The sequence below is a fragment of the Parasteatoda tepidariorum genome, chromosome 8 (genome assembly GCF_982258835.1).
Source record: "Parasteatoda tepidariorum strain Cologne lab strain chromosome 8, Ptep-v5.0, whole genome shotgun sequence".
Lineage (NCBI taxonomy): Eukaryota > Metazoa > Arthropoda > Arachnida > Araneae > Theridiidae > Parasteatoda > Parasteatoda tepidariorum.
The window spans coordinates 111,054,419-111,078,269 of NC_141762.1; the positions used below are offsets into that span (position 1 = coordinate 111,054,419).

At 29.2% G+C, this 23,851-nt stretch overlaps 1 protein-coding gene across 1 annotated transcript in view; it reads left to right on the forward strand.

The window, feature by feature from the left end:
- Positions 1 to 6,831, forward strand: part of LOC107439191 (SPRY domain-containing protein 7) — a 32,437-nt gene extending 25,606 nt beyond the window's left edge. The window contains exon 5 of the mRNA XM_087149333.1: positions 1,896 to 6,831. The gene's annotated coding sequence lies outside the window, so the exon portion shown is untranslated. The remainder of the gene's footprint in view (positions 1 to 1,895) is intronic.
- The last annotated feature ends 17,020 nt before the right edge of the window (positions 6,832 to 23,851 follow it).

The following is a 23,851-nucleotide window of genomic DNA, read 5'->3' on the forward strand; positions in this document are numbered from 1 at the left end:
TTTAAAAATCACCTAAAATAGCAGGGAAAACGTGGGGAATTATGAGTTTTTCCTTATTAAGTAGGAAAATACAGGAAATTTTATTTTTTATTTTCGTCTTTTCAAAAGTACTGACCTCACAAAGCGTATTCTATGGAATATTTAAGGATGATTTATCTTCTAAACTAAACTATTTCATTTACTATACTATTATTTGTTTTAAGTATGCTCAGGGAAAAAACAAGGAATATTTTTTTCAAATTTGAGGGGCAACCCTGTTTTCTAATTGGATATTATAAATAGCAACCGTTTGACGGTTAGGAAAATGGGCAGTTTTTGTTTACTTAATTCGCGCAGTATTACGAGTAAACAGAAGTCGAAGGTGGCAGCTGTTTTCCTTCGCCGTTCTTCCAAAAATGTCACCCTTCTCTTGCGATGGCGTAGATAGCTCGCCTCACATGTTTTAAAAATTTCTTAAAGTATTTGTAGTACATAAATAACAGTTTTTACATACGTTAAAATAATTAATAAAGGATAATTATTAAATAGTAAATTATAAATGATTATAATCAATTACATAAATAGTAATAGTTAATTATAAATATAGGACAAATATTAAATTGAAAGGACTCAATAAATTAAACCAATGTAAAACTTTATGAAGAATTTAAATGCAGTAATTACCAAAAAATATTTTTGTACACGCTGTAAAAAATTTGCAGTAATTACTTAAAAATCTTTAACAATCATCATCATAATTAGCTAACTTTTGCTTTTGAGCCATTTTACTTTACAAACACCCTAAAAAACGTGCCAAAACATTCATAAAAAGAATAAGGTAAAAAAAATTCCCCCTCCATTATGAAAAGAAATTCATGGAACCCCATCTGCCATCTGTAGAGAGTAAAACTAACTGCATTTCGCTAATAGGATTTGTTTGTAACATAATCAATGTAGAATAATAATGGTGAACGAGCTCAGTTGTCAACGCCCGCAGCTTGTCAATACGCGTTGGGAAAAAATGTCACTACGCTAGTAGTGCTTGTTTCTAACCATTTCGGTCGAAATCTTGCTTCCGAGCGGAACTCGTTTGCGCGCTTTATGCAGGGTTTGTTATTCCCTATACTCCTTGGAAATAAAAAGGTCCCCAAGGAGTACTTGGAACTACTTAGATTTCCAAATTAGTCCTTAGAAACTCCTTAGATTATTGCGTTGCATAGATAAACTTACTAGGTCCGCTGTTGAATTTGCTGTCCATGCAGGGAAACAAAATTATATGACTTAGCTGTCAAAATCTAATAGTTTAAGAAAAACTTTAAAGGAAAAAAAATTGATTTGCAAGAGTTAGAAGAAAAAAATAGCAGCAAATAATTTTAATTTTACATGTTACAAGCAAACTTAATTAATAATTTACTGTGATTTTTTTTTTTTTGTATAAAATGCCTTAGATTTTCTTATGTATTCAAATGTAAAAATATAAGATTAGTAGGTTTTTATGTTAATCTTTAACATGTGTTCTTTAACAGGATTAATTAAAATAATTGAGACTGTCAAATGTATTTATGTGTAAAAGTGATAACTTTATTTATTTTTCTTGGTGAAGTTTGACGAAGTCAAAATTTATTTCAAAAGGGCTGAAAACAAAATATGCAAACTATACATTTTTGTGAGTTCCTTATAATAACTGCTTTTTTAATTTAAAGAAGAAAAACTGCCTAATTATCTTTTACACAAAGTTTTTGGATAAGTCCTTAAAATTTTGGACTCCTTGGATACTCATACATATGGATTTCTTCTTCTGATCTCTGTATGAACCCTGTTTTCTAAATGATATTTTCTATGCTAGGCATTGTATATACAATGTTGATATTTCCTTGTATTTCCACTAATGTATTGTGTTTTTTTTTTCTTTTCAGCTATTTTCATATCCATCATCACAATAGTTTTTCCAGTCTGGCCTCTCTTTTGTGGGATTAACCCCTTCATTCCTGTTTTGTTTTTCTTTTTTTAAATGATCTTTTTCGATATTTAAATTTTGTTGAGGATTCACACACTAACACAAATCTGTTAAACTAGTTTACGGAAATTGTTGCTTTAATACAATAACATTGTAATTTTTTCTTTTTTAAATTATAATAACAGACATCCAGTAAATGAACAGAAACAAAGAAAATTATTTTACCTATGCTCTGATTTTATTAAAAATATTGCAATTCTAGTTTTCAAAAAAAGAATATCGCCAACTTGTTTCTGCTGCATATAAATATGTATTTTCGTATGACGATTACAGTGTTCCATTCATTTCAATATCAATCCTATTCTGTTTGAGGCATTTTTCATTTCTTCTGCCATCATTTATTTAAAAATAATTTTTTATCTGGTCTACGAAAAAGAATCTACATCAATAATATAAAGGGTAATAAGTTAAGTCAATGAGACGAATTACATTTAATGATCTTCATCTTAACGATGTCTTCAACCTGTGTAATATTTACTGTGTTTTGCAATCACAATCTTAATATATATTTTTACAGTCCTTTTCAGGAATGAAGTGAAAAAATATACACCATAGGAGTAAAAAAAAAAATTGAGATTTAAGTTAGGTACAAAACAAAACCACTATTTAATATTATTCACTGTTATGAGAGACATCATTAGAAATATTAAAACTTGTTTAATTGCCTGCGGAAATTAGGAGAATTTGAAAAGTGATTATTCTAAACACTATTAAGTTTCAGCTGACAATCAAACGAATTTCGACGTTCTTACACGGACATTCCTCAATAGTGATTTGTTACAATTTTTAGCTTGAGTATTTATTAACCACCCTAATTTGTATGTTTTTGTGAAGGAGTTGAAAAATATGTTAAGGGTGGTGATTACTTAACATTCTATCGTTTGTTCTTACTCTATTATTGTGGCAGTCATTTTTTGATGCAGCAGTTTTTAATTTACTTTTTACTAGTTTAGTAACTTAAGCTCTTGTAACATTCAGAGAATCTTTATTGGAATCAAAATATCACCAGCACTCTAAAAACATCTGATTTTTTTTTAAAGTCATTAAACTAGTTCTAGTTTTGACCAGGTCTGAAGGGGTTAGCTTTTTTCCCCCTTATAATTAGTTTTAAAATTTTAATGGATGCTAATGAATACTGTGCATTTCCAAATGTAAGCCCAGAGTACACTCTTTCTTTGTTAATTCTCACAAAATCCACATATCTAACCCGATGTAACACCTATCTTTGTGGGTCACTTTCAACTCCCCCCTTTTTGTTTTGCTCAACCAAAACCACTTTAGTTTATTTGTTTAATAATAACTTGTTAAAAGTCCCGCCGATTCTTTCCTCTCTACTTTTGTTTCCCCCCTCTTTTCTTCTCAAGCCTCTCAACTTACCAATCGCAGAGATGATTGTGCTATGGAAAAAATCCAGATTTTTTGCTAATTGCGATCCAGAAGTTTCGAGAAATTATTTATCACATTTGTGTGTAAATATTCTTGTTTATTTTATTTAAAAATGTTAGAACTAGAATTTATACATCTCTTTCATTTGTAAATATTTTCATGGCTGCCAACTCTACTGGATTTCGCCTGTTTCTCCTGGTTTAATTAAAATTCTCCTGGTTTTTGTACATTTTAGAAAATTCCCTGAAAATGAGTCTTAAAAAAATTCCTTTTGAAATAGAATTTTTCTACTGATTATTGCTTGCTATAATGCTTAAATAAGTATGACTAATACATAATGAAGCAAACTTCATTTATAGAAATCAGTTTAAAACGCTTTTTGTTCTGAAATGTTCAGTTTATTTTTATTCAGAACTCTCTTTTTAAATGAATTAAAAAAATCTTTTAACTATCTTTGACGAATTAAATGTCTATTACTATTCTATATTATGAGTAAACATAATACATAGCATTTCAAGTATCTTTAATTTTAATCATAACTGGAAAATAATGCAAGCTTTCTATTTTAATGATTATAAAAATTCCATATGTCTAAAATATTTAGTATATTGTTGCAACAATTATATTATTTCGTAAAATCTACTGGATTTTTTGCTATCCATGTTGGCAGTTATGCATTTTTTCTGGTAGAATAATAGATGTGATTAGAGATAAAAGTAAACTTATACATAATTATTAATTTAAATGATGCTGCATATAATTTATTTTTCAATTTCGTGTTTTGAAAATATCATTGATTTAAATTTATAAAGACATTAGTTCTTTGAAATGTGTCTTTAATGATTTTACTCCAGAAATTTTCAGGATTTTTGAGTTGAACTCATCATCACCTCTGAACTCGGAGCGGCCGCCATCTGCAGTTCAAATTTGCAGAAAGAAAAGTAAATCAAATACTAAAAGCGAGATCTATTTTAATTTAAACCTAGCGAATGTAACTTTTTGTGTTTGTTTTAATTGTAAGATGCTTTATGAGAAAAAATACGTGTTAAAAGAAAATCTCATTAAAAAAATCCTTTTCTGTTGTCAATTTATGTTGTTAGTTATTTTTATTTTTTTATTATTTAATCTTATTTTATGTTTTGTGTGTACATTTTGTGATAGTATTTAGCGGTTTATCACTAATCAACAGAAAGAATTTCTGTTGGTGATGTTTGCGTGGTATTTCGCAAACTTAACAGATCTGACTATAAACCGACCCTCTACTTAAGCTTTTGAATAGCTCCAAAAATTCTCTGGCTATATTTGGAAATGTACAGCATGTGAAAAAAAAAACTTTCATTCTGTGATAAGAGTTTGCGGAAAATTCCTTTTAGTATTGTCTTGTGAGTTTATACTCAAATTATTTACTATGTACAGATTGTTGCATTGTTTATTATTACGAAATTTTATTTTAATAATCTTTAATAGTAATCAAAATTTACCTTCGCCGGTTCACACAAAATTTTACAATGATTTGAATTTTATGAAATGAAAAAAATCTGTTATTTACTACAATCATTGATTTTTATTGTAAACTGTAAAACAATGTAGAAAAGACTTCTGACCGAATTTATTTTTCAATTCAAAATTATTCTAATTTTAACAACTGGAAGTAAGAGATGTATCTAAATTTGTATCTCATGTTTGAAGAGTTTAATTATGATTTTTGTTAAACCTTTTTTTAAAAAAATATTGATAATAATTTAAAAAATATTAATATAATATAAAAATATTAATATAATATAATATACAATATAATATTAATATAATATATTAATATAATATGATAATAGTATAAAAATATTAATATAATATAATATTAAAATAAAAATTAAATTTTATTTTAATAATCTTTAATAGTAATCAAAATTTACCTTACTACAATCATTGATTTTTATTGTAAACTGTAAAACAATGTAGAAAAGACTCTGACCGAATTTATTTTGTAATTCAAAATTATTCTAATTTTAAGAACTGAAAGTGAAGTAAGAGATGTGTCTAAATTTTTATCTCATGTTTTATTATGATTTTTGTTATACCTTTTTCTTTTTAAATATATTTTTTGTTATAGAATTTTGTTAATAACAATTACTATACTTTACTAATGATGCATCATTTTGTCCTCTGTTACTGTAACTTTTTGCTGTCCACTTTTTGTTTATTATGAATAAGCCAACATGTTATGCACTTTACATTTGAGGGGTTGAGTGACTGAAAGTTTTAAATGACATTTTCTTCAAATTGGCAATATTTATCAACCCCATGACTCATTTAAACTGTTTACATTATCGCAGGGCATCCGCACACCTGGAAAGTCATGAATTTCAGTATTGAACAAAATTTGTCATGAAATATCATGATTTAAACTATTTTTTGAAAAAAAAAATCATGAAAAGTCATGGATTTAGGATGCCGAGAAATATAATTTTTAATCCCCACTCACAGTCATATTTGATCAAAATATGAAATATTTTTATCGTGTTCTTTAAAAATTATGGTGTTCTTTCAGAAAATGAAAGAAAAACATTTCTAGAGCAAATTATCTTTTAAACTTCTGTGATTTCAGAATTTTTGTTATTATTTATTTTTCTTCAATTTATCAATTTAAAATTCTATCTGTAGCAAGCCAGTCATTGGCGAATTTTTTTATTCCGAAATGAGAACAGAAAAATATAGACTATTTTGTTCCTTTTCGATGAACAAGAAAAGTATCTTTAGAATGTAATTCTGCAGGAAAAATAAAGATTTGCTTTTGTATTTTTTTCAGCTATTTTATTGCTTAAACTCTTTCTCTACTCTGTTTCTCAAATTTAAATTCTATAAATATGAAGATGCAGAGTATAGCAGTTTTGGTTATACCTATCATTTCAATTAATGTTATATTAATGCTTTTTTAAATTTAATGTTGTGTTTTTGTTGGAGAAAATAGTAACTTTCTTAAATCATGAAAAATTCTTGGAATCAATCATGAAAAGTCATGAATTTGAAAATCTAAAATGTAGCAGATACACTGTATGGGGTTGACTCTCTCTTAAATTTTAATTTAATGCCAAAACGGAGGCTTTCTAAAGGTGACTCTTTGATGCCAAGTGCACTTTTTTCCATTCTAAAGAAGTTAAGGAACATCACCGCCCATTTAGATCTTGACTTAATAAGTAAATTTTGTTCAGCTAAATTAGACTACAATAAGATTTTCACTCGAAAACAAATCAAAATGTCACTTAGAACCTTTCTTCAAGTATTATTTTTAAAAAAAAATGTTGGCATTGTTTGGTACTGAATCTAAATCTATGTATCGGAATTCCCTTTAATATCATTTCTGTTCTTTATATTTACTATTTCAAGACACTATTTTGATATTTAGGTTGCCATTTTGTATCATAAATAAACACTGCTGCATTTTTAAACAATATTTTGTCACCTTTGTGGTATTTTTATGTTCTAAATTGCATTTATAATTTGTTCAACTATTCTAATCAATGCCATATTAATCTTGGATATTTACTATCCAAGATTGGATATTTACTATAAGATTGCATTCTTAATCTTGGATAGTAAATAAGTGGCCATTTTATAGACTAATTACTTTTTTTTCCTAAATTTTATTTATAAAACTGCCAATGAACTGCTAATTTTTTCATTGAATTTCAGTTTTTTTTTCTTTGTTTTTTTCAGCATTTTAACCACCATCAAAAAGTTGCCAATTGGCATAGTGGGTTAAAGCTGATCAATTATCTGAACAATATAAATAAAAAGTTAGAAACCAAAAACAAAATTCAAACGCTATGTATGTTAGCAAAAGCATTTCATTAGCAGTTTTTTTTCCTTAACATTTGCTTAAATCAATTTGATATTTTATTGGATCAATTGTCTTGAGTGATAGCACATTTCTTTGAAAATTATAAAATCAAAATAAAAATATGACAAAAGTTTCTATTCTGTATTGTCTGTATGACATATAGTAAGTGATGCTCGAATTATTCATGCAAAACAAATTTATTAAATAATTTCTAGTAAGGATTATGACTTTTTGATGATTTATATTATTTACAACATCGACTAATCAGTGACTTCATTACTCGGTTTTCTTTTAAATACCACCTTTTTTTTTATATTTGCTCTTCAATGCAAAGGTTTTAAGAACGAAGATGCCAAAACCCAGTCATTATATCTTCTGAGTCACTCTTTTGTTATTGGCCCGTCACTTTTGCAAAAGGAAAGTCACTAAATATGAATTTTTTTTATTTAAATGAGCTGAAACTTCACTAATTATTTACATTTTATAAAATACCCCATTTAAAAAAAATTCCAATCCATCAAGTTTTGTTGCTACGTAAAAAAAAAACTTTTTAATTTTTCTATTGCCATTAAGCGAAGCTAGTTTTTTTTTTCTAAGCCAAATACTTTTTGCTATTATTTTGTTTGAAGGGGGGGGGAATGCTTCCTCGGTCAAAGGTTGAAGTCTGCAATGCATTTTTTAATGCAAATATCAATTTTATTTAATTGGGTTCTCTGTGGAATCCTTGTAAATAAGAAATTTGTTTTGTTCTTTTTTAAATATGATATCTAGCAATTGTAAAAATGTAATTAATATCAGAATATTTTTTTAAAACATGGATTTAGTTCAACTAAAATAATTGAATGCAGAAAAAATGCTTATAAAAATGTAATTTATTGCAAAATATTTTTTGAAATATAGATCTGTTTCAATAAATACCGCTTGACAAAATAAAAACAATTATGCTATTTAAAAATAATCTACCCTGAGAAAAAAGAAATAAATGTAAATTGGAGTGATCATTTTAGGAGTTTTCACTGGTTTAGCTTAATTCTCTTTATTTATAAGTGCTTGTAAAACATTCTGTACTCCAAGTTATTTAAATTAAAAAAAAAGATTGCTAACTTTCGAATTTTAAGAATTCAATGAGGAAGTGTGTACAAAAAGTTATATTATCAAATGATTATTCTGATTTGTACTTTTGCGCGTACTTTTTTGTACTTGTACTTTTTTTTCCTCATTAAAATATCATACACTTTGTTCACCTTCTGTATTAAGAGTGAACATTGTAGAATTTGATTATTAATCTTTACGAGAGCAATTGCAGAATATAGTTACATTTTGTCTGAATATTGCATAAAGTTTATTTTTTCTTTTGAATCATTAAATAAATTTAATTTCCTATCTATAAATTTGCTGGTGATAATTTTTGCTTTTCACATTTAATATTTCTATGAATGTATTGTATATATAAATGTGAATTAATTTATAGAGATATTTTAATATCTGCATATTTATATAGAGATATTTTAATATCTGCAGTTTATTTTCCTTTTCTTCAGAACTTTCTATTTTTAAATTATTGAAAGAATAGGCTGAAGTTATTTAAAATTAATTAAATATCTTTTACTATTCAAAATTATAGATACTGAAATGTAACATTATAAAATTATTTTATGTTAAAGTTCATTTAAAGCTATTCATATGTCAAAAATGTTGCTGTCAATTTAAATTTATAGTTATTAGTGTGACACAGTTTTTATATTTTACGACTATAACGATCTATAAAATTTCTTAGCCTAAAATATTTTATTTATCACATAATTATTAGTAAAATCTACTTTCCTTTTTCCTTTTCATATTGGCAATTATGTGTAGGTATTGTTTATTTCTGTAGTGCTCCTTGTTTAATGTAGAAAACTTCCTAAGAATAGGGGAATAGAACAAAATACAGTAGAGAACCGATTATCCGGGACCATCGCTATTCCAAATAACTGATTTTTCCGGTTTTCTGGGTCGCTACAAATTGCCGTTTTTTTTATTGTTAAACCCAACTAAAAAATAAAAATATTTGGAAATAATCTTGAAAAAACGAAGTAATACACTAATGATTATTTCCAAAATGATGGTAAGGTAAACATCTTTTAAAAAAGAAAGAAAAATCCTAACATCTTATGAGGAAAATTTTTTTTTTTTAAAAATAGCGGGAAAATTTATCGAATTTCGTTTCGGTTAACTGATTTCCGGATAACGGGTTCTGTACTGTATATTTTTTACTCACCTTATTGCTTGCTTGAGATTTTAAATTAGACGATACTAATAATATAATGTAAGATAAACTTCAAATAAAAGTTTAACTAAAAACATTTATTTTATTTGCAGTAATTTGTTTAAAAGCATTCATTTTTAAATAATTGTTATTAGTAATTTATTATTTGTTTTTAAGAATTTATTAATTTTAAATTAATTGAAACAATATTTTTTGTCTTCATGATTTTTATTATATGTTATTAAATTAATATTTTAAAGCAAACTTAAATTGAATGTCTTTTAATTTTGAAATTTCAAAAAATACTAACCAAATAGATTTTTAAAACTTATTCTTACAGTTTTTAAATATTGCATTCAATGTGAGTTTTTAGCCGTTAATTTAGCACAGTTTTTTATTTAATTATTAAAAAATCTCCGGCGTTCTATTTTTAAAATGTTTTGCATACAAATGTTTACACAAAAAATGCTTGACCTATGTTACACTAGTTTGCAAAAATTTGTAATTTGTATTGAGTTGGCAACTATGCTATTTATTTTGTAATTTTACACTACTTTAATCTCCTTAGACCCAAATTTTAAGTAATGACAGAAAATGTGATTATTACTGGGAAATATGTAGCATAGAAGAAATGAAACCTGTAAGCGTAATAAAAAAATTCAATTAGTTAAACGGAATTTACTTTTTTTTAATTATTTTTAATCATAATATAAAAATATGATTAGTGTGAAGTTTTGGTATTTTTTACATATTATTGGATATTTTTATTGATATTTCTTCCCAATTTCCTCGTTCAACAATGTAAAAGAAAGTAAACTGAGGTGTGCAATCATTTTTTTAAAAAAATATTTAATTAATTAAATGTAATTTACTATTACATAAACAGTGATAAATCTTAATTTTTAGTTTTTTTTTGTCTGCATATTGCTATCTATATTTAATGTGTATTTCCTCGTGAAGTAAAATCCACTAATTATAAATAATAGGATATTTATTTGTCATAAAATTGTCAAAAAAGGCTACTTACATCAAATTTCTTATAATTCTTGTAGATTTTTCAATGTAATTAAATACTCAGTTTAATGCGAATAAATCGAATTGTATTTTTACTCAGGCAATTGCATCATATGGACATGCAAACTGAAGAAAAAAAATCTTGAAATATTATATTTTAAGTGATAAAATTATACGAAATGTTGTCTAATATGTTGGACACTGATTCTCAGAAGGTTGAAGGCTAGAATTTCCTTTTATTTTTCATTCATTATTTCGAAACTGTGGTTTGCTTTAAAATATTTGAATCTTGAGAATAAATAAAAAGTAAAATAGATGTATAATTTCGTAAATAAATTACAATCTCTACAGTAACCTTTGACTTTATTTTCAACTTTCAAAATAATTTCACTTGACCTAAATTCAAAACATTTATTATAGCAGCTAATATAAATATTGTAAAAGTGGAAAAATATCTCTTAAGTTTGATTGTTCATTTTTACTATCTCTTTTAGCTGTATATTTATGCTTTTCTGAAAATTTAAAATAAATTGTGCATTCTCTAAAACTACGATCTCTAAAATAGAAGGCCAGGATAGCCTGGGGCACTGGGCCCGCGTCGAAGAGATCGTGGGTTCGATCCCTGCCAGCCAAAGACTCAGTAAATGGTGTCAGATGCACTTTAAATCTCTCGGGTCACAAAGTCCTTCATGTTTCCATAACAAACCAAAACCTCTGGGGGTACTGATTCAGGAGGTTCCTTGTCTTCTGGAGTGGTTCAAAATTTCAAGGCTACACAGTTGAATATTAGTAGTCATAAACCCAAAAATTGAATTGGCAGTTAAACGACGAATAGAAAATATTAAAAAAAATCTCTAAATTAAGCTTTGACTTTGTTTTCAACTTTCAAAATAATTTCACTTGACCAAAATTGGAACATTTATTATAGCGGCTAATATAAGTATTGTAAAAGTGTAAAAATATCTCTTAAATTTGGCTGTTCACTTTTAATATTTCTTTTAGCTGTATATTTACTTTTGTCTGAGAATTAAAAAAAAATAATTGCATATACTAAAGTTGTTATATGCTTTTAAATTTATAACTGTTTTTTTCTTTTTTTCTCTTAGCATTTTGCTTTTTGTACTTTGTGATATATCTCCCTTTTTTTTTTATTTCTTAATAAGCAAAACTTATTTGTGTATTTTAAAAATTGTGCTAACACTTTATGCTTAAAATATTTTGTACCTGCTATTGTTTTTATGTATATTACAATGTTTCAAACCATGTATAAACTATTAAGCATTTGTAGAATGTTGTTGAATGTTGTGTACAATAAATTCCCTTTATATAATCCAAAATGTGTGTAGTTCAATTCTGTGCCCATCATTTTTTTCTATTTCAAAACACATTTTTTCTTTTTTAAAATCAGGAAAAAAATGTACAAAAATTAAAATTTTGTTAATTTAATTATTTTTTTATTACAGTATTATTTAAAAAAAAACAAATTTAATAAAATATTTTAAAAAATGACTTTAAACATGTTATATACTAATTCAAAATGTACTAAAATTATTTTCATAATTATATTTTAATGAAAGAAATAATTACATAATTTTTTTTAAAGCTTAATAACAGTTTAAAATATAAAGAATGCAATTTTTTTTTCTTAAGAAATTTTCAAGACATAGTTTAGAGCACCATTCTGTTAAGGAGAAAAATCCTTCGCATTGTCCGTGGGATTGTTTTCACTCATTTTTTACAATTGTTATCCACTAAATTTGAAAATAAAAAATACTACCCTATCAAATTATATGTGTATCAAATCAAACTAAAAAAGTATTTATAGAAAAACAATACTTTTATGCTAGTGAGAACCAAAACAATATGGAAATAAATGAGTGAAAACTGGATTCTACCACGTGATTTCCCGGCCAATAAAAATGTAGCGTTAAACGTTTAACGCAACCTTGTTGGAAGTCGCATAAGAAGTATAACTTCAAAAACTGATAATATTATACACTAACTGATAATATTATATATTAATTTAAAATGTACTAAAATTATATGCGTAATTATATTTTAATGAAAAAAATAATTACATAAACATTTTTTTTAAAACTTAATAACAGTTTAAAATATAAATCATGCAAATTTTTTTTCTTAAGAAATTTTCAAGACATAGTTTAGAGCACCATACTGTTAAGGGGAAAAAAAAACTGATAATAGCCACTGACTGTAATAAAGCATTATTTATTTAAAAAACAATTGTGAAAATATTATAGAGAAATTTATATTATAGTGGATATTTATACTGCTACATTTATCATAGTGTATAATTATAAAAAATAGTTATAAAAACTTTAATAGATTTTTTAAAAATGCGTAATATTTTGAAGAAAATGTTTTTTAAAGTAATGAAATAATTTAACAGATAATTAACATTTTAAAAAATTATATTTAAAGAAATTTTAAAATATATGTTTGCAAATAGCCAGCTATAATAAACTATTTAAAAAATAATCATGAAGTAACTAAAAAGGTTTTATTCAAAAATGAATAATTCAATTAAATAACTATTAAAAAAAATATTTGAAAAACGTTTCATTAAAAAATATGTAATAATTTAAATATAAGAATGAGATAGAATATTTTTTTGTGTTTAATAATAAAAAGTTTTAATGTATGAAGCCATTATTGTGGAACTTAACATTAGGGCTATATTAAAATGTAAATTTATTCTTTTCAGCATGAAATTTTATTTAATTCTACTTTGCTGAATTTTTTAAATACTGTTTCCTTCCATCAAAAAGTATAAAAGAATTTTCTAAAACAAGAAAAGAAATCTTTACCAAATGTCACAAAAATGTGAAAAATCAAATAATAAAAAACGGTAGGAGATTGAAATGCTAAATTTGTTGCATTTTGCTAAAAAAACGATCTTATTTCCACCCTACTTGGTTGTTGTTGTAGTTAATTTACGTCGCACTAGAGCTGCACAATGGGCTATTGGCGACGGTCTGGGAAACATCCCTGAGGATGATCCGAAGACATGCCATCACAATTTTGATCCTCTGCGGAGGGGATGGCACACCCGCTTCGGTAGCCCGACGACCTGCACGCGAGGTCGAGCACTTTACGGTAGAACAGTTTAGCGAGTACCCATACCGCACACCCTCGGTCCTTACGCAGGCTGATCCAAGTGCTAACAGTTTTTTCTACTACTAACATGGAAATACGCCTTGTAAACTTTTATTTTTATTCGCAAGAGTCCGGGCGCGTAGCCAGAGTTTTCAACAAAAAATAAGCACTTTTTAAACTATATATTCGTTGAAGCAACGTGTGAGCCGTGGTGTGATAGTTAGAGCCACAGGTAAAGAAGATTGTAGACTCGGTGGTCAGGGGTTCTATCCTAGTCACGGATTAATTTTAAATTTTTTTTTTCTATTTACTTTATTTTATTTTTTTAAATTTATTTTTCGATATTTCAACGTGAATAAAGTGTTATATTAATAAAAATAATTATTTCTCTTTGGGAAAGGGGGAATATAAGCTAAGAAACAAATAAATATCGACTCCGGAGCTACGCACACGACTCACTCCGTAACCCCCTTTAATATTAACTTATAATTTTGAAACTCTGCCAGAAATTAGAGCTTTATGTACCAAAGAATCGTACCGAAGGAAATTTTTATACACTAATTAGGGGGCACATAATGGGCCAAAATAGATTTTGTTAATTAACCGAAAGGAAGTTCTTTAAGCTATATATTCGTTGAAGCAACGTGTGAGCCGTGGTGTGGTTGTTAGCGCCACAGGTTAAGAAGATTGTAGACTCGGTGGTCAGGGGGTCGGTCCTAGTCACGGATTAATTTTTTAATTTTTTTTTCTATTTACTTTATTTTATTTTTTTAAATTTATTTTTCGATATTTCAACGTGAATAAAGTGTTATATTAATAAAAATAATTATTTTTCTTTGGGAAAGGGGGAATATAAGCTAAAAAACGAATAAATATCGACTCAGGAGCTACGCACACGATTCACTCCGTAATCCCCTTTAATATTAACTTATAATTTTCAAACTCTGCCAGAAATTAGAGCTTTATGTACCAAAGAATCGTACCGAAGGAAATTTTTATACACTAATTAGGGGGCACATAATGGGCCAAAATAGATTTTGTTAATTAACCGGAAGGAAGTTCTTTAAGCTATATATTCGTTGAAGCAACGTGTGAGCCGTGGTGTGGTTGTTACCGCCACAGGTTAAGAAGATTGTAGACTCGGTGGTCAGGGGGTCGGTCCTAGTCACGGATTAATTTTTTAATTTTTTTTTCTATTTACTTTATTTTATTTTTTTAAATTTATTTTTCGATATTTCAACGTGAATAAAGTGTTATATTAATAAAAATAATTATTTTTCTTTGGGAAAGGGGGAATATAAGCTAAAAAACGAATAAATATCGACTCCGGAGCTACGCACACGACTCACTCCGTAATCCCCTTTAATATTAACTTATAATTTTCAAACTCTGCCAGAAATTAGAGCTTTATGTACCAAAGAATCGTACCGAAGGAAATTTTTATACACTAATTAGGGGGCACATAATGGGCCAAAATAGATTTTGTTAATTAACCGGAAGGAAGTTCTTTAAGCTATATATTCGTTGAAGCAACGTGTGAGCCGTGGTGTGGTTGTTAGCGCCACAGGTAAAGAAGATTGTAGACTCGGTGGTCAGGGGTTCGGTCCTAGTCACGGATTAATTTTCAATTTTTTTTTCTATTTGCTTTATTTTATTTTTTTAAATTTATTTTTCGATATTTCAACGTGAATAAAGTGTTATATTAATAAAAATAATTATTTTTCTTTGGGAAAGGGGAAATATAAGCTAAAAAACGAATAAATATCGACTCCGGAGCTACGCACACGACTCACTCCGTAACCCCCTTTAATATTAACTTATAATTTTGAAACTCGGCCAGAAATTAGAGCTTTATATACCAAAGAATCGTACCGAAGGAAATTTTTATACACTAATTAGGGGGCACATAATGGGCCAAAATAGATTTTGTTAATTAACCGGAAGGAAGTTCTTTAAGCTATATATTCGTTGAAGCAACGTGTGAGCCGTGGTGTGGTTGTTAGCGCCACAGGTTAAGAAGATTGTAGACTCGGTAGTCAGGGGGTCGGTCCTAGTCACGGATTAATTTTTTAATTTTTTTTTTCTATTTACTTTATTTTATTTTTTTAAATTTATTTTTCGATATTTCAACGTGAATAAAGTGTTATATTAATAAAAATAATTATTTTTCTTTGGGAAAGGGGAAATATAAGCTAAAAAACGAATAAATATCGACTCCGGAGCTACGCACACGACTCACTCCGTAACCCCCTTTAATATTAACTTATAATTTTGAAACTCGGCCAGAAATTAGAGCTTTATATACCAAAGAATCGTACCGAAGGAAATTTTTATACACTAATTAGGGGGCACATAATGGGCCAAAATAGATTTTGTTAATTAACCGGAAGGAAGTTCTTTAAGCTATATATTCGTTGAAGCAACGTGTGAGCCGTGGTGTGGTTGTTAGCGCCACAGGTTAAGAAGATTGTAGACTCGGTAGTCAGGGGGTCGGTCCTAGTCACGGATTAATTTTTTAATTTTTTTTTCTATTTACTTTATTTTATTTTTTTAAATTTATTTTTCGATATTTCAACGTGAATAAAGTGTTATATTAATAAAAATAATTATTTTTCTTTGGGAAAGGGGAAATATAAGCTAAAAAACGAATAAATATCGACTCCGGAGCTACGCACACGACTCACTCCGTAACCCCCTTTAATATTAACTTATAATTTTCAAACTCTGCCAGAAATTAGAGCTTTATATACCAAAGAATCGTACCGAAGGAAATTTTTATACACTAATTAGGGGGCACATAATGGGCCAAAATAGATTTTGTTAATTAACCGGAAGGAAGTTCTTTAAGCTATATATTCGTTGAAGCAACGTGTGAGCCGTGGTGTGGTTGTTAGCGCCACAGGTTAAGAAGATTGTAGACTCGGTAGTCAGGGGGTCGGTCCTAGTCACGGATTAATTTTTTAATTTTTTTTTCTATTTACTTTATTTTATTTTTTTAAATTTATTTTTCGATATTTCAACGTGAATAAAGTGTTATATTAATAAAAATAATTATTTTTCTTTGGGAAAGGGGGAATATAAGCTAAAAAACGAATAAATATCGACTCCGGAGCTACGCACACGACTCACTCCGTAATCCCCTTTAATATTAACTTATAATTTTCAAACTCTGCCAGAAATTAGAGCTTTATGTACCAAAGAATCGTACCGAAGGAAATTTTTATACACTAATTAGGGGGCACATAATGGGCCAAAATAGATTTTGTTAATTAACCGGAAGGAAGTTCTTTAAGCTATATATTCGTTGAAGCAACGTGTGAGCCGTGGTGTGGTTGTTAGCGCCACAGGTAAAGAAGATTGTAGACTCGGTGGTCAGGGGTTCGGTCCTAGTCACGGATTAATTTTCAATTTTTTTTTCTATTTGCTTTATTTTATTTTTTTAAATTTATTTTTCGATATTTCAACGTGAACAAAGTGTTATATTAATAAAAAAAATTATTTTTATTTGGGAAAGGGGAAATATAAGCTAAAAAACGAATAAATATCGACTCCGGAGCTACGCACACGACTCACTCCGTAACCCCCTTTAATATTAACTTATAATTTTGAAACTCTGCCAGAAATTAGAGCTTTATATACCAAAGAATCGTACCGAAGGAAATTTTTATACACTAATTAGGGGGCACATAATGGGCCAAAATAGATTTTGTTAATTAACCGGAAGGAAGTTCTTTAAGCTATATATTCGTTGAAGCAACGTGTGAGCCGTGGTGTGGTTGTTACCGCCACAGGTTAAGAAGATTGTAGACTCGGTGGTCAGGGGGTCGGTCCTAGTCACGGATTAATTTTTTAATTTTTTTTTCTATTTACTTTATTTTATTTTTTTAAATTTATTTTTCAATATTTCAACGTGAATAAAGTGTTATATTAATAAAAATAATTATTTTTCTTTGGGAAAGGGGGAATATAAGCTAAAAAACGAATAAATATCGACTCCGGAGCTACGCACACGACTCACTCCGTAATCCCCTTTAATATTAACTTATAATTTTCAAACTCTGCCAGAAATTAGAGCTTTATGTACCAAAGAATCGTACCGAAGGAAATTTTTATACACTAATTAGGGGGCACATAATGGGCCAAAATAGATTTTGTTAATTAACCGGAAGGAAGTTCTTTAAGCTATATATTCCTGGAAGCAACGTGTGAGCCGTGGTGTGGTTGTTAGCGCCACAGGTAAAGAAGATTGTAGACTCGGTGGTCAGGGGTTCGGTCCTAGTCACGGATTAATTTTCAATTTTTTTTTCTATTTGCTTTATTTTATTTTTTTAAATTTATTTTTCGATATTTCAACGTGAATAAAGTGTTATATTAATAAAAATAATTATTTTTCTTTGGGAAAGGGGGAATATAAGCTAAAAAACGAATAAATATCGACTCCGGAGCTACGCACACGACTCACTCCGTAATCCCCTTTAATATTAACTTATAATTTTGAAACTCGGCCAGAAATTAGAGCTTTATATACCAAAGAATCGTACCGAAGGAAATTTTTATACACTAATTAGGGGGCACATAATGGGCCAAAATAGATTTTGTTAATTAACCGGAAGGAAGTTCTTTAAGCTATATATTCGTTGAAGCAACGTGTGAGCCGTGGTGTGGTTGTTAGCGCCACAGGTTAAGAAGATTGTAGACTCGGTAGTCAGGGGGTCGGTCCTAGTCACGGATTAATTTTTTAATTTTTTTTTTCTATTTACTTTATTTTATTTTTTTAAATTTATTTTTCGATATTTCAACGTGAATAAAGTGTTATATTAATAAAAATAATTATTTTTCTTTGGGAAAGGGGAAATATAAGCTAAAAAACGAATAAATATCGACTCCGGAGCTACGCACACGACTCACTCCGTAACCCCCTTTAATATTAACTTATAATTTTGAAACTCGGCCAGAAATTAGAGCTTTATATACCAAAGAATCGTACCGAAGGAAATTTTTATACACTAATTAGGGGGTACATAATGGGCCAAAATAGATTTTGTTAATTAACCGGAAGGAAGTTCTTTAAGCTATATATTCCTGGAAGCAACGTGTGAGCCGTGGTGTGGTTGTTAGCGCCACAGGTAAAGAAGATTGTAGACTCGGTGGTCAGGGGTTCGGTCCTAGTCACGGATTAATTTTCAATTTTTTTTTCTATTTGCTTTATTTTATTTTTTTAAATTTATTTTTCGATATTTCAACGTGAATAAAGTGTTATATTAATAAAAATAATTATTTTTCTTTGGGAAAGGGGGAATATAAGCTAAAAAACGAATAAATATCGACTCCGGAGCTACGCACACGACTCACTCCGTAATCCCCTTTAATATTAACTTATAATTTTGAAACTCGGCCAGAAATTAGAGCTTTATATACCAAAGAATCGTACCGAAGGAAATTTTTATACACTAATTAGGGGGCACATAATGGGCCAAAATAGATTTTGTTAATTAACCGGAAGGAAGTTCTTTAAGCTATATATTCGTTGAAGCAACGTGTGAGCCGTGGTGTGGTTGTTAGCGCCACAGGTTAAGAAGATTGTAGACTCGGTAGTCAGGGGGTCGGTCCTAGTCACGGATTAATTTTTTAATTTTTTTTTCTATTTACTTTATTTTATTTTTTTAAATTTATTTTTCGATATTTCAACGTGAATAAAGTGTTATATTAATAAAAATAATTATTTTTCTTTGGGAAAGGGGAAATATAAGCTAAAAAACGAATAAATATCGACTCCGGAGCTACGCACACGACTCACTCCGTAACCCCCTTTAATATTAACTTATAATTTTGAAACTCGGCCAGAAATTAGAGCTTTATATACCAAAGAATCGTACCGAAGGAAATTTTTATACACTAATTAGGGGGCACATAATGGGCCAAAATAGATTTTGTTAATTAACCGGAAGGAAGTTCTTTAAGCTATATATTCGTTGAAGCAACGTGTGAGCCGTGGTGTGGTTGTTAGCGCCACAGGTTAAGAAGATTGTAGACTCGGTAGTCAGGGGGTCGGTCCTAGTCACGGATTAATTTTTTAATTTTTTTTTCTATTTACTTTATTTTATTTTTTTAAATTTATTTTTCGATATTTCAACGTGAATAAAGTGTTATATTAATAAAAATAATTATTTTTCTTTGGGAAAGGGGAAATATAAGCTAAAAAACGAATAAATATCGACTCCGGAGCTACGCACACGACTCACTCCGTAACCCCCTTTAATATTAACTTATAATTTTCAAACTCTGCCAGAAATTAGAGCTTTATATACCAAAGAATCGTACCGAAGGAAATTTTTATACACTAATTAGGGGGCACATAATGGGCCAAAATAGATTTTGTTAATTAACCGGAAGGAAGTTCTTTAAGCTATATATTCGTTGAAGCAACGTGTGAGCCCTGGTGTGGTTGTTAGCGCCACAGGTTAAGAAGATTGTAGACTCGGTAGTCAGGGGGTCGGTCCTAGTCACGGATTAATTTTTTAATTTTTTTTTCTATTTACTTTATTTTATTTTTTTAAATTTATTTTTCGATATTTCAACGTGAATAAAGTGTTATATTAATAAAAATAATTATTTTTCTTTGGGAAAGGGGGAATATAAGCTAAAAAACGAATAAATATCGACTCCGGAGCTACGCACACGACTCACTCCGTAATCCCCTTTAATATTAACTTATAATTTTCAAACTCTGCCAGAAATTAGAGCTTTATGTACCAAAGAATCGTACCGAAGGAAATTTTTATACACTAATTAGGGGGCACATAATGGGCCAAAATAGATTTTGTTAATTAACCGGAAGGAAGTTCTTTAAGCTATATATTCGTTGAAGCAACGTGTGAGCCGTGGTGTGGTTGTTAGCGCCACAGGTAAAGAAGATTGTAGACTCGGTGGTCAGGGGTTCGGTCCTAGTCACGGATTAATTTTCAATTTTTTTTTCTATTTGCTTTATTTTATTTTTTTAAATTTATTTTTCGATATTTCAACGTGAACAAAGTGTTATATTAATAAAAATAATTATTTTTATTTGGGAAAGGGGAAATATAAGCTAAAAAACGAATAAATATCGACTCCGGAGCTACGCACACGACTCACTCCGTAACCCCCTTTAATATTAACTTATAATTTTGAAACTCTGCCAGAAATTAGAGCTTTATATACCAAAGAATCGTACCGAAGGAAATTTTTATACACTAATTAGGGGGCACATAATGGGCCAAAATAGATTTTGTTAATTAACCGGAAGGAAGTTCTTTAAGCTATATATTCGTTGAAGCAACGTGTGAGCCGTGGTGTGGTTGTTACCGCCACAGGTTAAGAAGATTGTAGACTCGGTGGTCAGGGGGTCGGTCCTAGTCACGGATTAATTTTTTAATTTTTTTTTCTATTTACTTTATTTTATTTTTTTAAATTTATTTTTCAATATTTCAACGTGAATAAAGTGTTATATTAATAAAAATAATTATTTTTCTTTGGGAAAGGGGGAATATAAGCTAAAAAACGAATAAATATCGACTCCGGAGCTACGCACACGACTCACTCCGTAATCCCCTTTAATATTAACTTATAATTTTCAAACTCTGCCAGAAATTAGAGCTTTATGTACCAAAGAATCGTACCGAAGGAAATTTTTATACACTAATTAGGGGGCACATAATGGGCCAAAATAGATTTTGTTAATTAACCGGAAGGAAGTTCTTTAAGCTATATATTCCTGGAAGCAACGTGTGAGCCGTGGTGTGGTTGTTAGCGCCACAGGTAAAGAAGATTGTAGACTCGGTGGTCAGGGGTTCGGTCCTAGTCACGGATTAATTTTCAATTTTTTTTTCTATTTGCTTTATTTTATTTTTTTAAATTTATTTTTCGATATTTCAACGTGAATAAAGTGTTATATTAATAAAAATAATTATTTTTCTTTGGGAAAGGGGGAATATAAGCTAAAAAACGAATAAATATCGACTCCGGAGCTACGCACACGACTCACTCCGTAATCCCCTTTAATATTAACTTATAATTTTCAAACTCTGCCAGAAATTAGAGCTTTATGTACCAAAGAATCGTACCGAAGGAAATTTTTATACACTAATTAGGGGGCACATAATGGGCCAAAATAGATTTTGTTAATTAACCGGAAGGAAGTTCTTTAAGCTATATATTCCTGGAAGCAACGTGTGAGCCGTGGTGTGGTTGTTAGCGCCACAGGTAAAGAAGATTGTAGACTCGGTGGTCAGGGGTTCGGTCCTAGTCACGGATTAATTTTCAATTTTTTTTTCTATTTGCTTTATTTTATTTTTTCAAATTTATTTTTCGATATTTCAACGTGAACAAAGTGTTATATTAATAAAAATAATTATTTTTCTTTGGGAAAGGGGAAATATAAGCTAAAAAACGAATAAATATCGACTCCGGAGCTACGCACACGACTCACTCCGTAACCCCCTTTAATATTAACTTATAATTTTGAAACTCTGCCAGAAATTAGAGCTTTATATACCAAAGAATCGTACCGAAGGAAATTTTTATACACTAATTAGGGGGCACATAACGGGCCAAAATAGATTTTGTTAATTAACCGGAAGGAAGTTCTTTAAGCTATATATTCGTTGAAGCAACGTGTGAGCCGTGGTGTGGTTGTTAGCGCCACAGGTAAAGAAGATTGCAGACTCGGTGGTCAGGGGTTCGGTCCTAGTCACGGATTAATTTTCAATTTTTTTTTCTATTTGCTTTATTTTATTTTTTTAAATTTATTTTTCGATATTTCAACGTGAATAAAGTGTTATATTAATAAAAATAATTATTTTTCTTTGGGAAAGGGGGAATATAAGCTAAAAAACGAATAAATATCGACTCCGGAGCTACGCACACGACTCACTCCGTAATCCCCTTTAATATTAACTTATAATTTTCAAACTCTGCCAGAAATTAGAGCTTTATGTACCAAAGAATCGTACCGAAGGAAATTTTTATACACTAATTAGGGGGCACATAATGGGCCAAAATAGATTTTGTTAATTAACCGGAAGGAAGTTCTTTAAGCTATATATTCGTTGAAGCAACGTGTGAGCCGTGGTGTGGTTGTTAGCGCCACAAGTAAAGAAGATTGTAGACTCGGTGGTCAGGGGTTCGGTCCTAGTCACGGATTAATTTTCAATTTTTTTTTCTATTTGCTTTATTTTATTTTTTTAAATTTATTTTTCGATATTTCAACGTGAATAAAGTGTTATATTAATAAAAATAATTATTTTTCTTTGGGAAAGAGGGAATATAAGCTAAAAAACGAATAAATATCGACTCCGGAGCTACGCACACGACTCACTCCGTAACCCCCTTTAATATTAACTTATATCTTTCAAACTCTGCCAGAAATTAGAGTTTTATATACCAAAGAATCGTACTGAAGGATATTTTTATACACTAATTAGGGGGCACATAATGGGCCAAAATAGATTTTGTTATTTAACCGGAAAGAAGTTCTTTAAATGGATATTGGAAGGTAAGATGAAAAACATTCAAACCTGTCAGATTGTTGAAAAAATTTTATTGTTTCTTTTTATAATGGCCTTTCAATTTCTCTCTTTTTTTCTATGTCATAGTTTCCCGACAGGGGGGGGGGTATCGCAGTAGGCGGTGAAGCCCTTCTGCAGGGACCTAATAAGATTGTGGGTGATTAAGAGATGTTATGGATTTTCGGAAAATTTGGAAGATCGATCTATTCTTTATCTTAATTAAATATACTATTTTTCAAATTTAGAAATTTGTTAATAGAAAACTATAAAGTATGCAAATATTTGTTTTTTTAAACACTTTTTATAAAGAATTCTTGAATGCATTGGTAAGATAGTTTATTTGTATAATTTATGTGTTTTTTTCTTTCTTCGTGTGATAATTCAAAGGGATGTTCTCAAATATACTTTACCTCACATTTTTTGTTAACTCATAAAGTATATGTGATTAGATTTTTAATATTTCATTCCTAGTAGTACTAACAAAAAAAAATCAGGCGGTGGATTGCAGGTCTACCTAATAACATTTTTATTATATTGCCGGCATTGAGCAGTAGACGCAATTCTGAGTTTACGACTATCTATGTTCAACTATGTAGCCTTGTAATTTTGAACTAAGCCCGGAAGACAAGAGAACTCATAGATCAAGCATTGGGTCTAACTAGCTTTCACGGAGGTCTTTTTGATGAAACTAATTCGCCTTTGCGTTATAG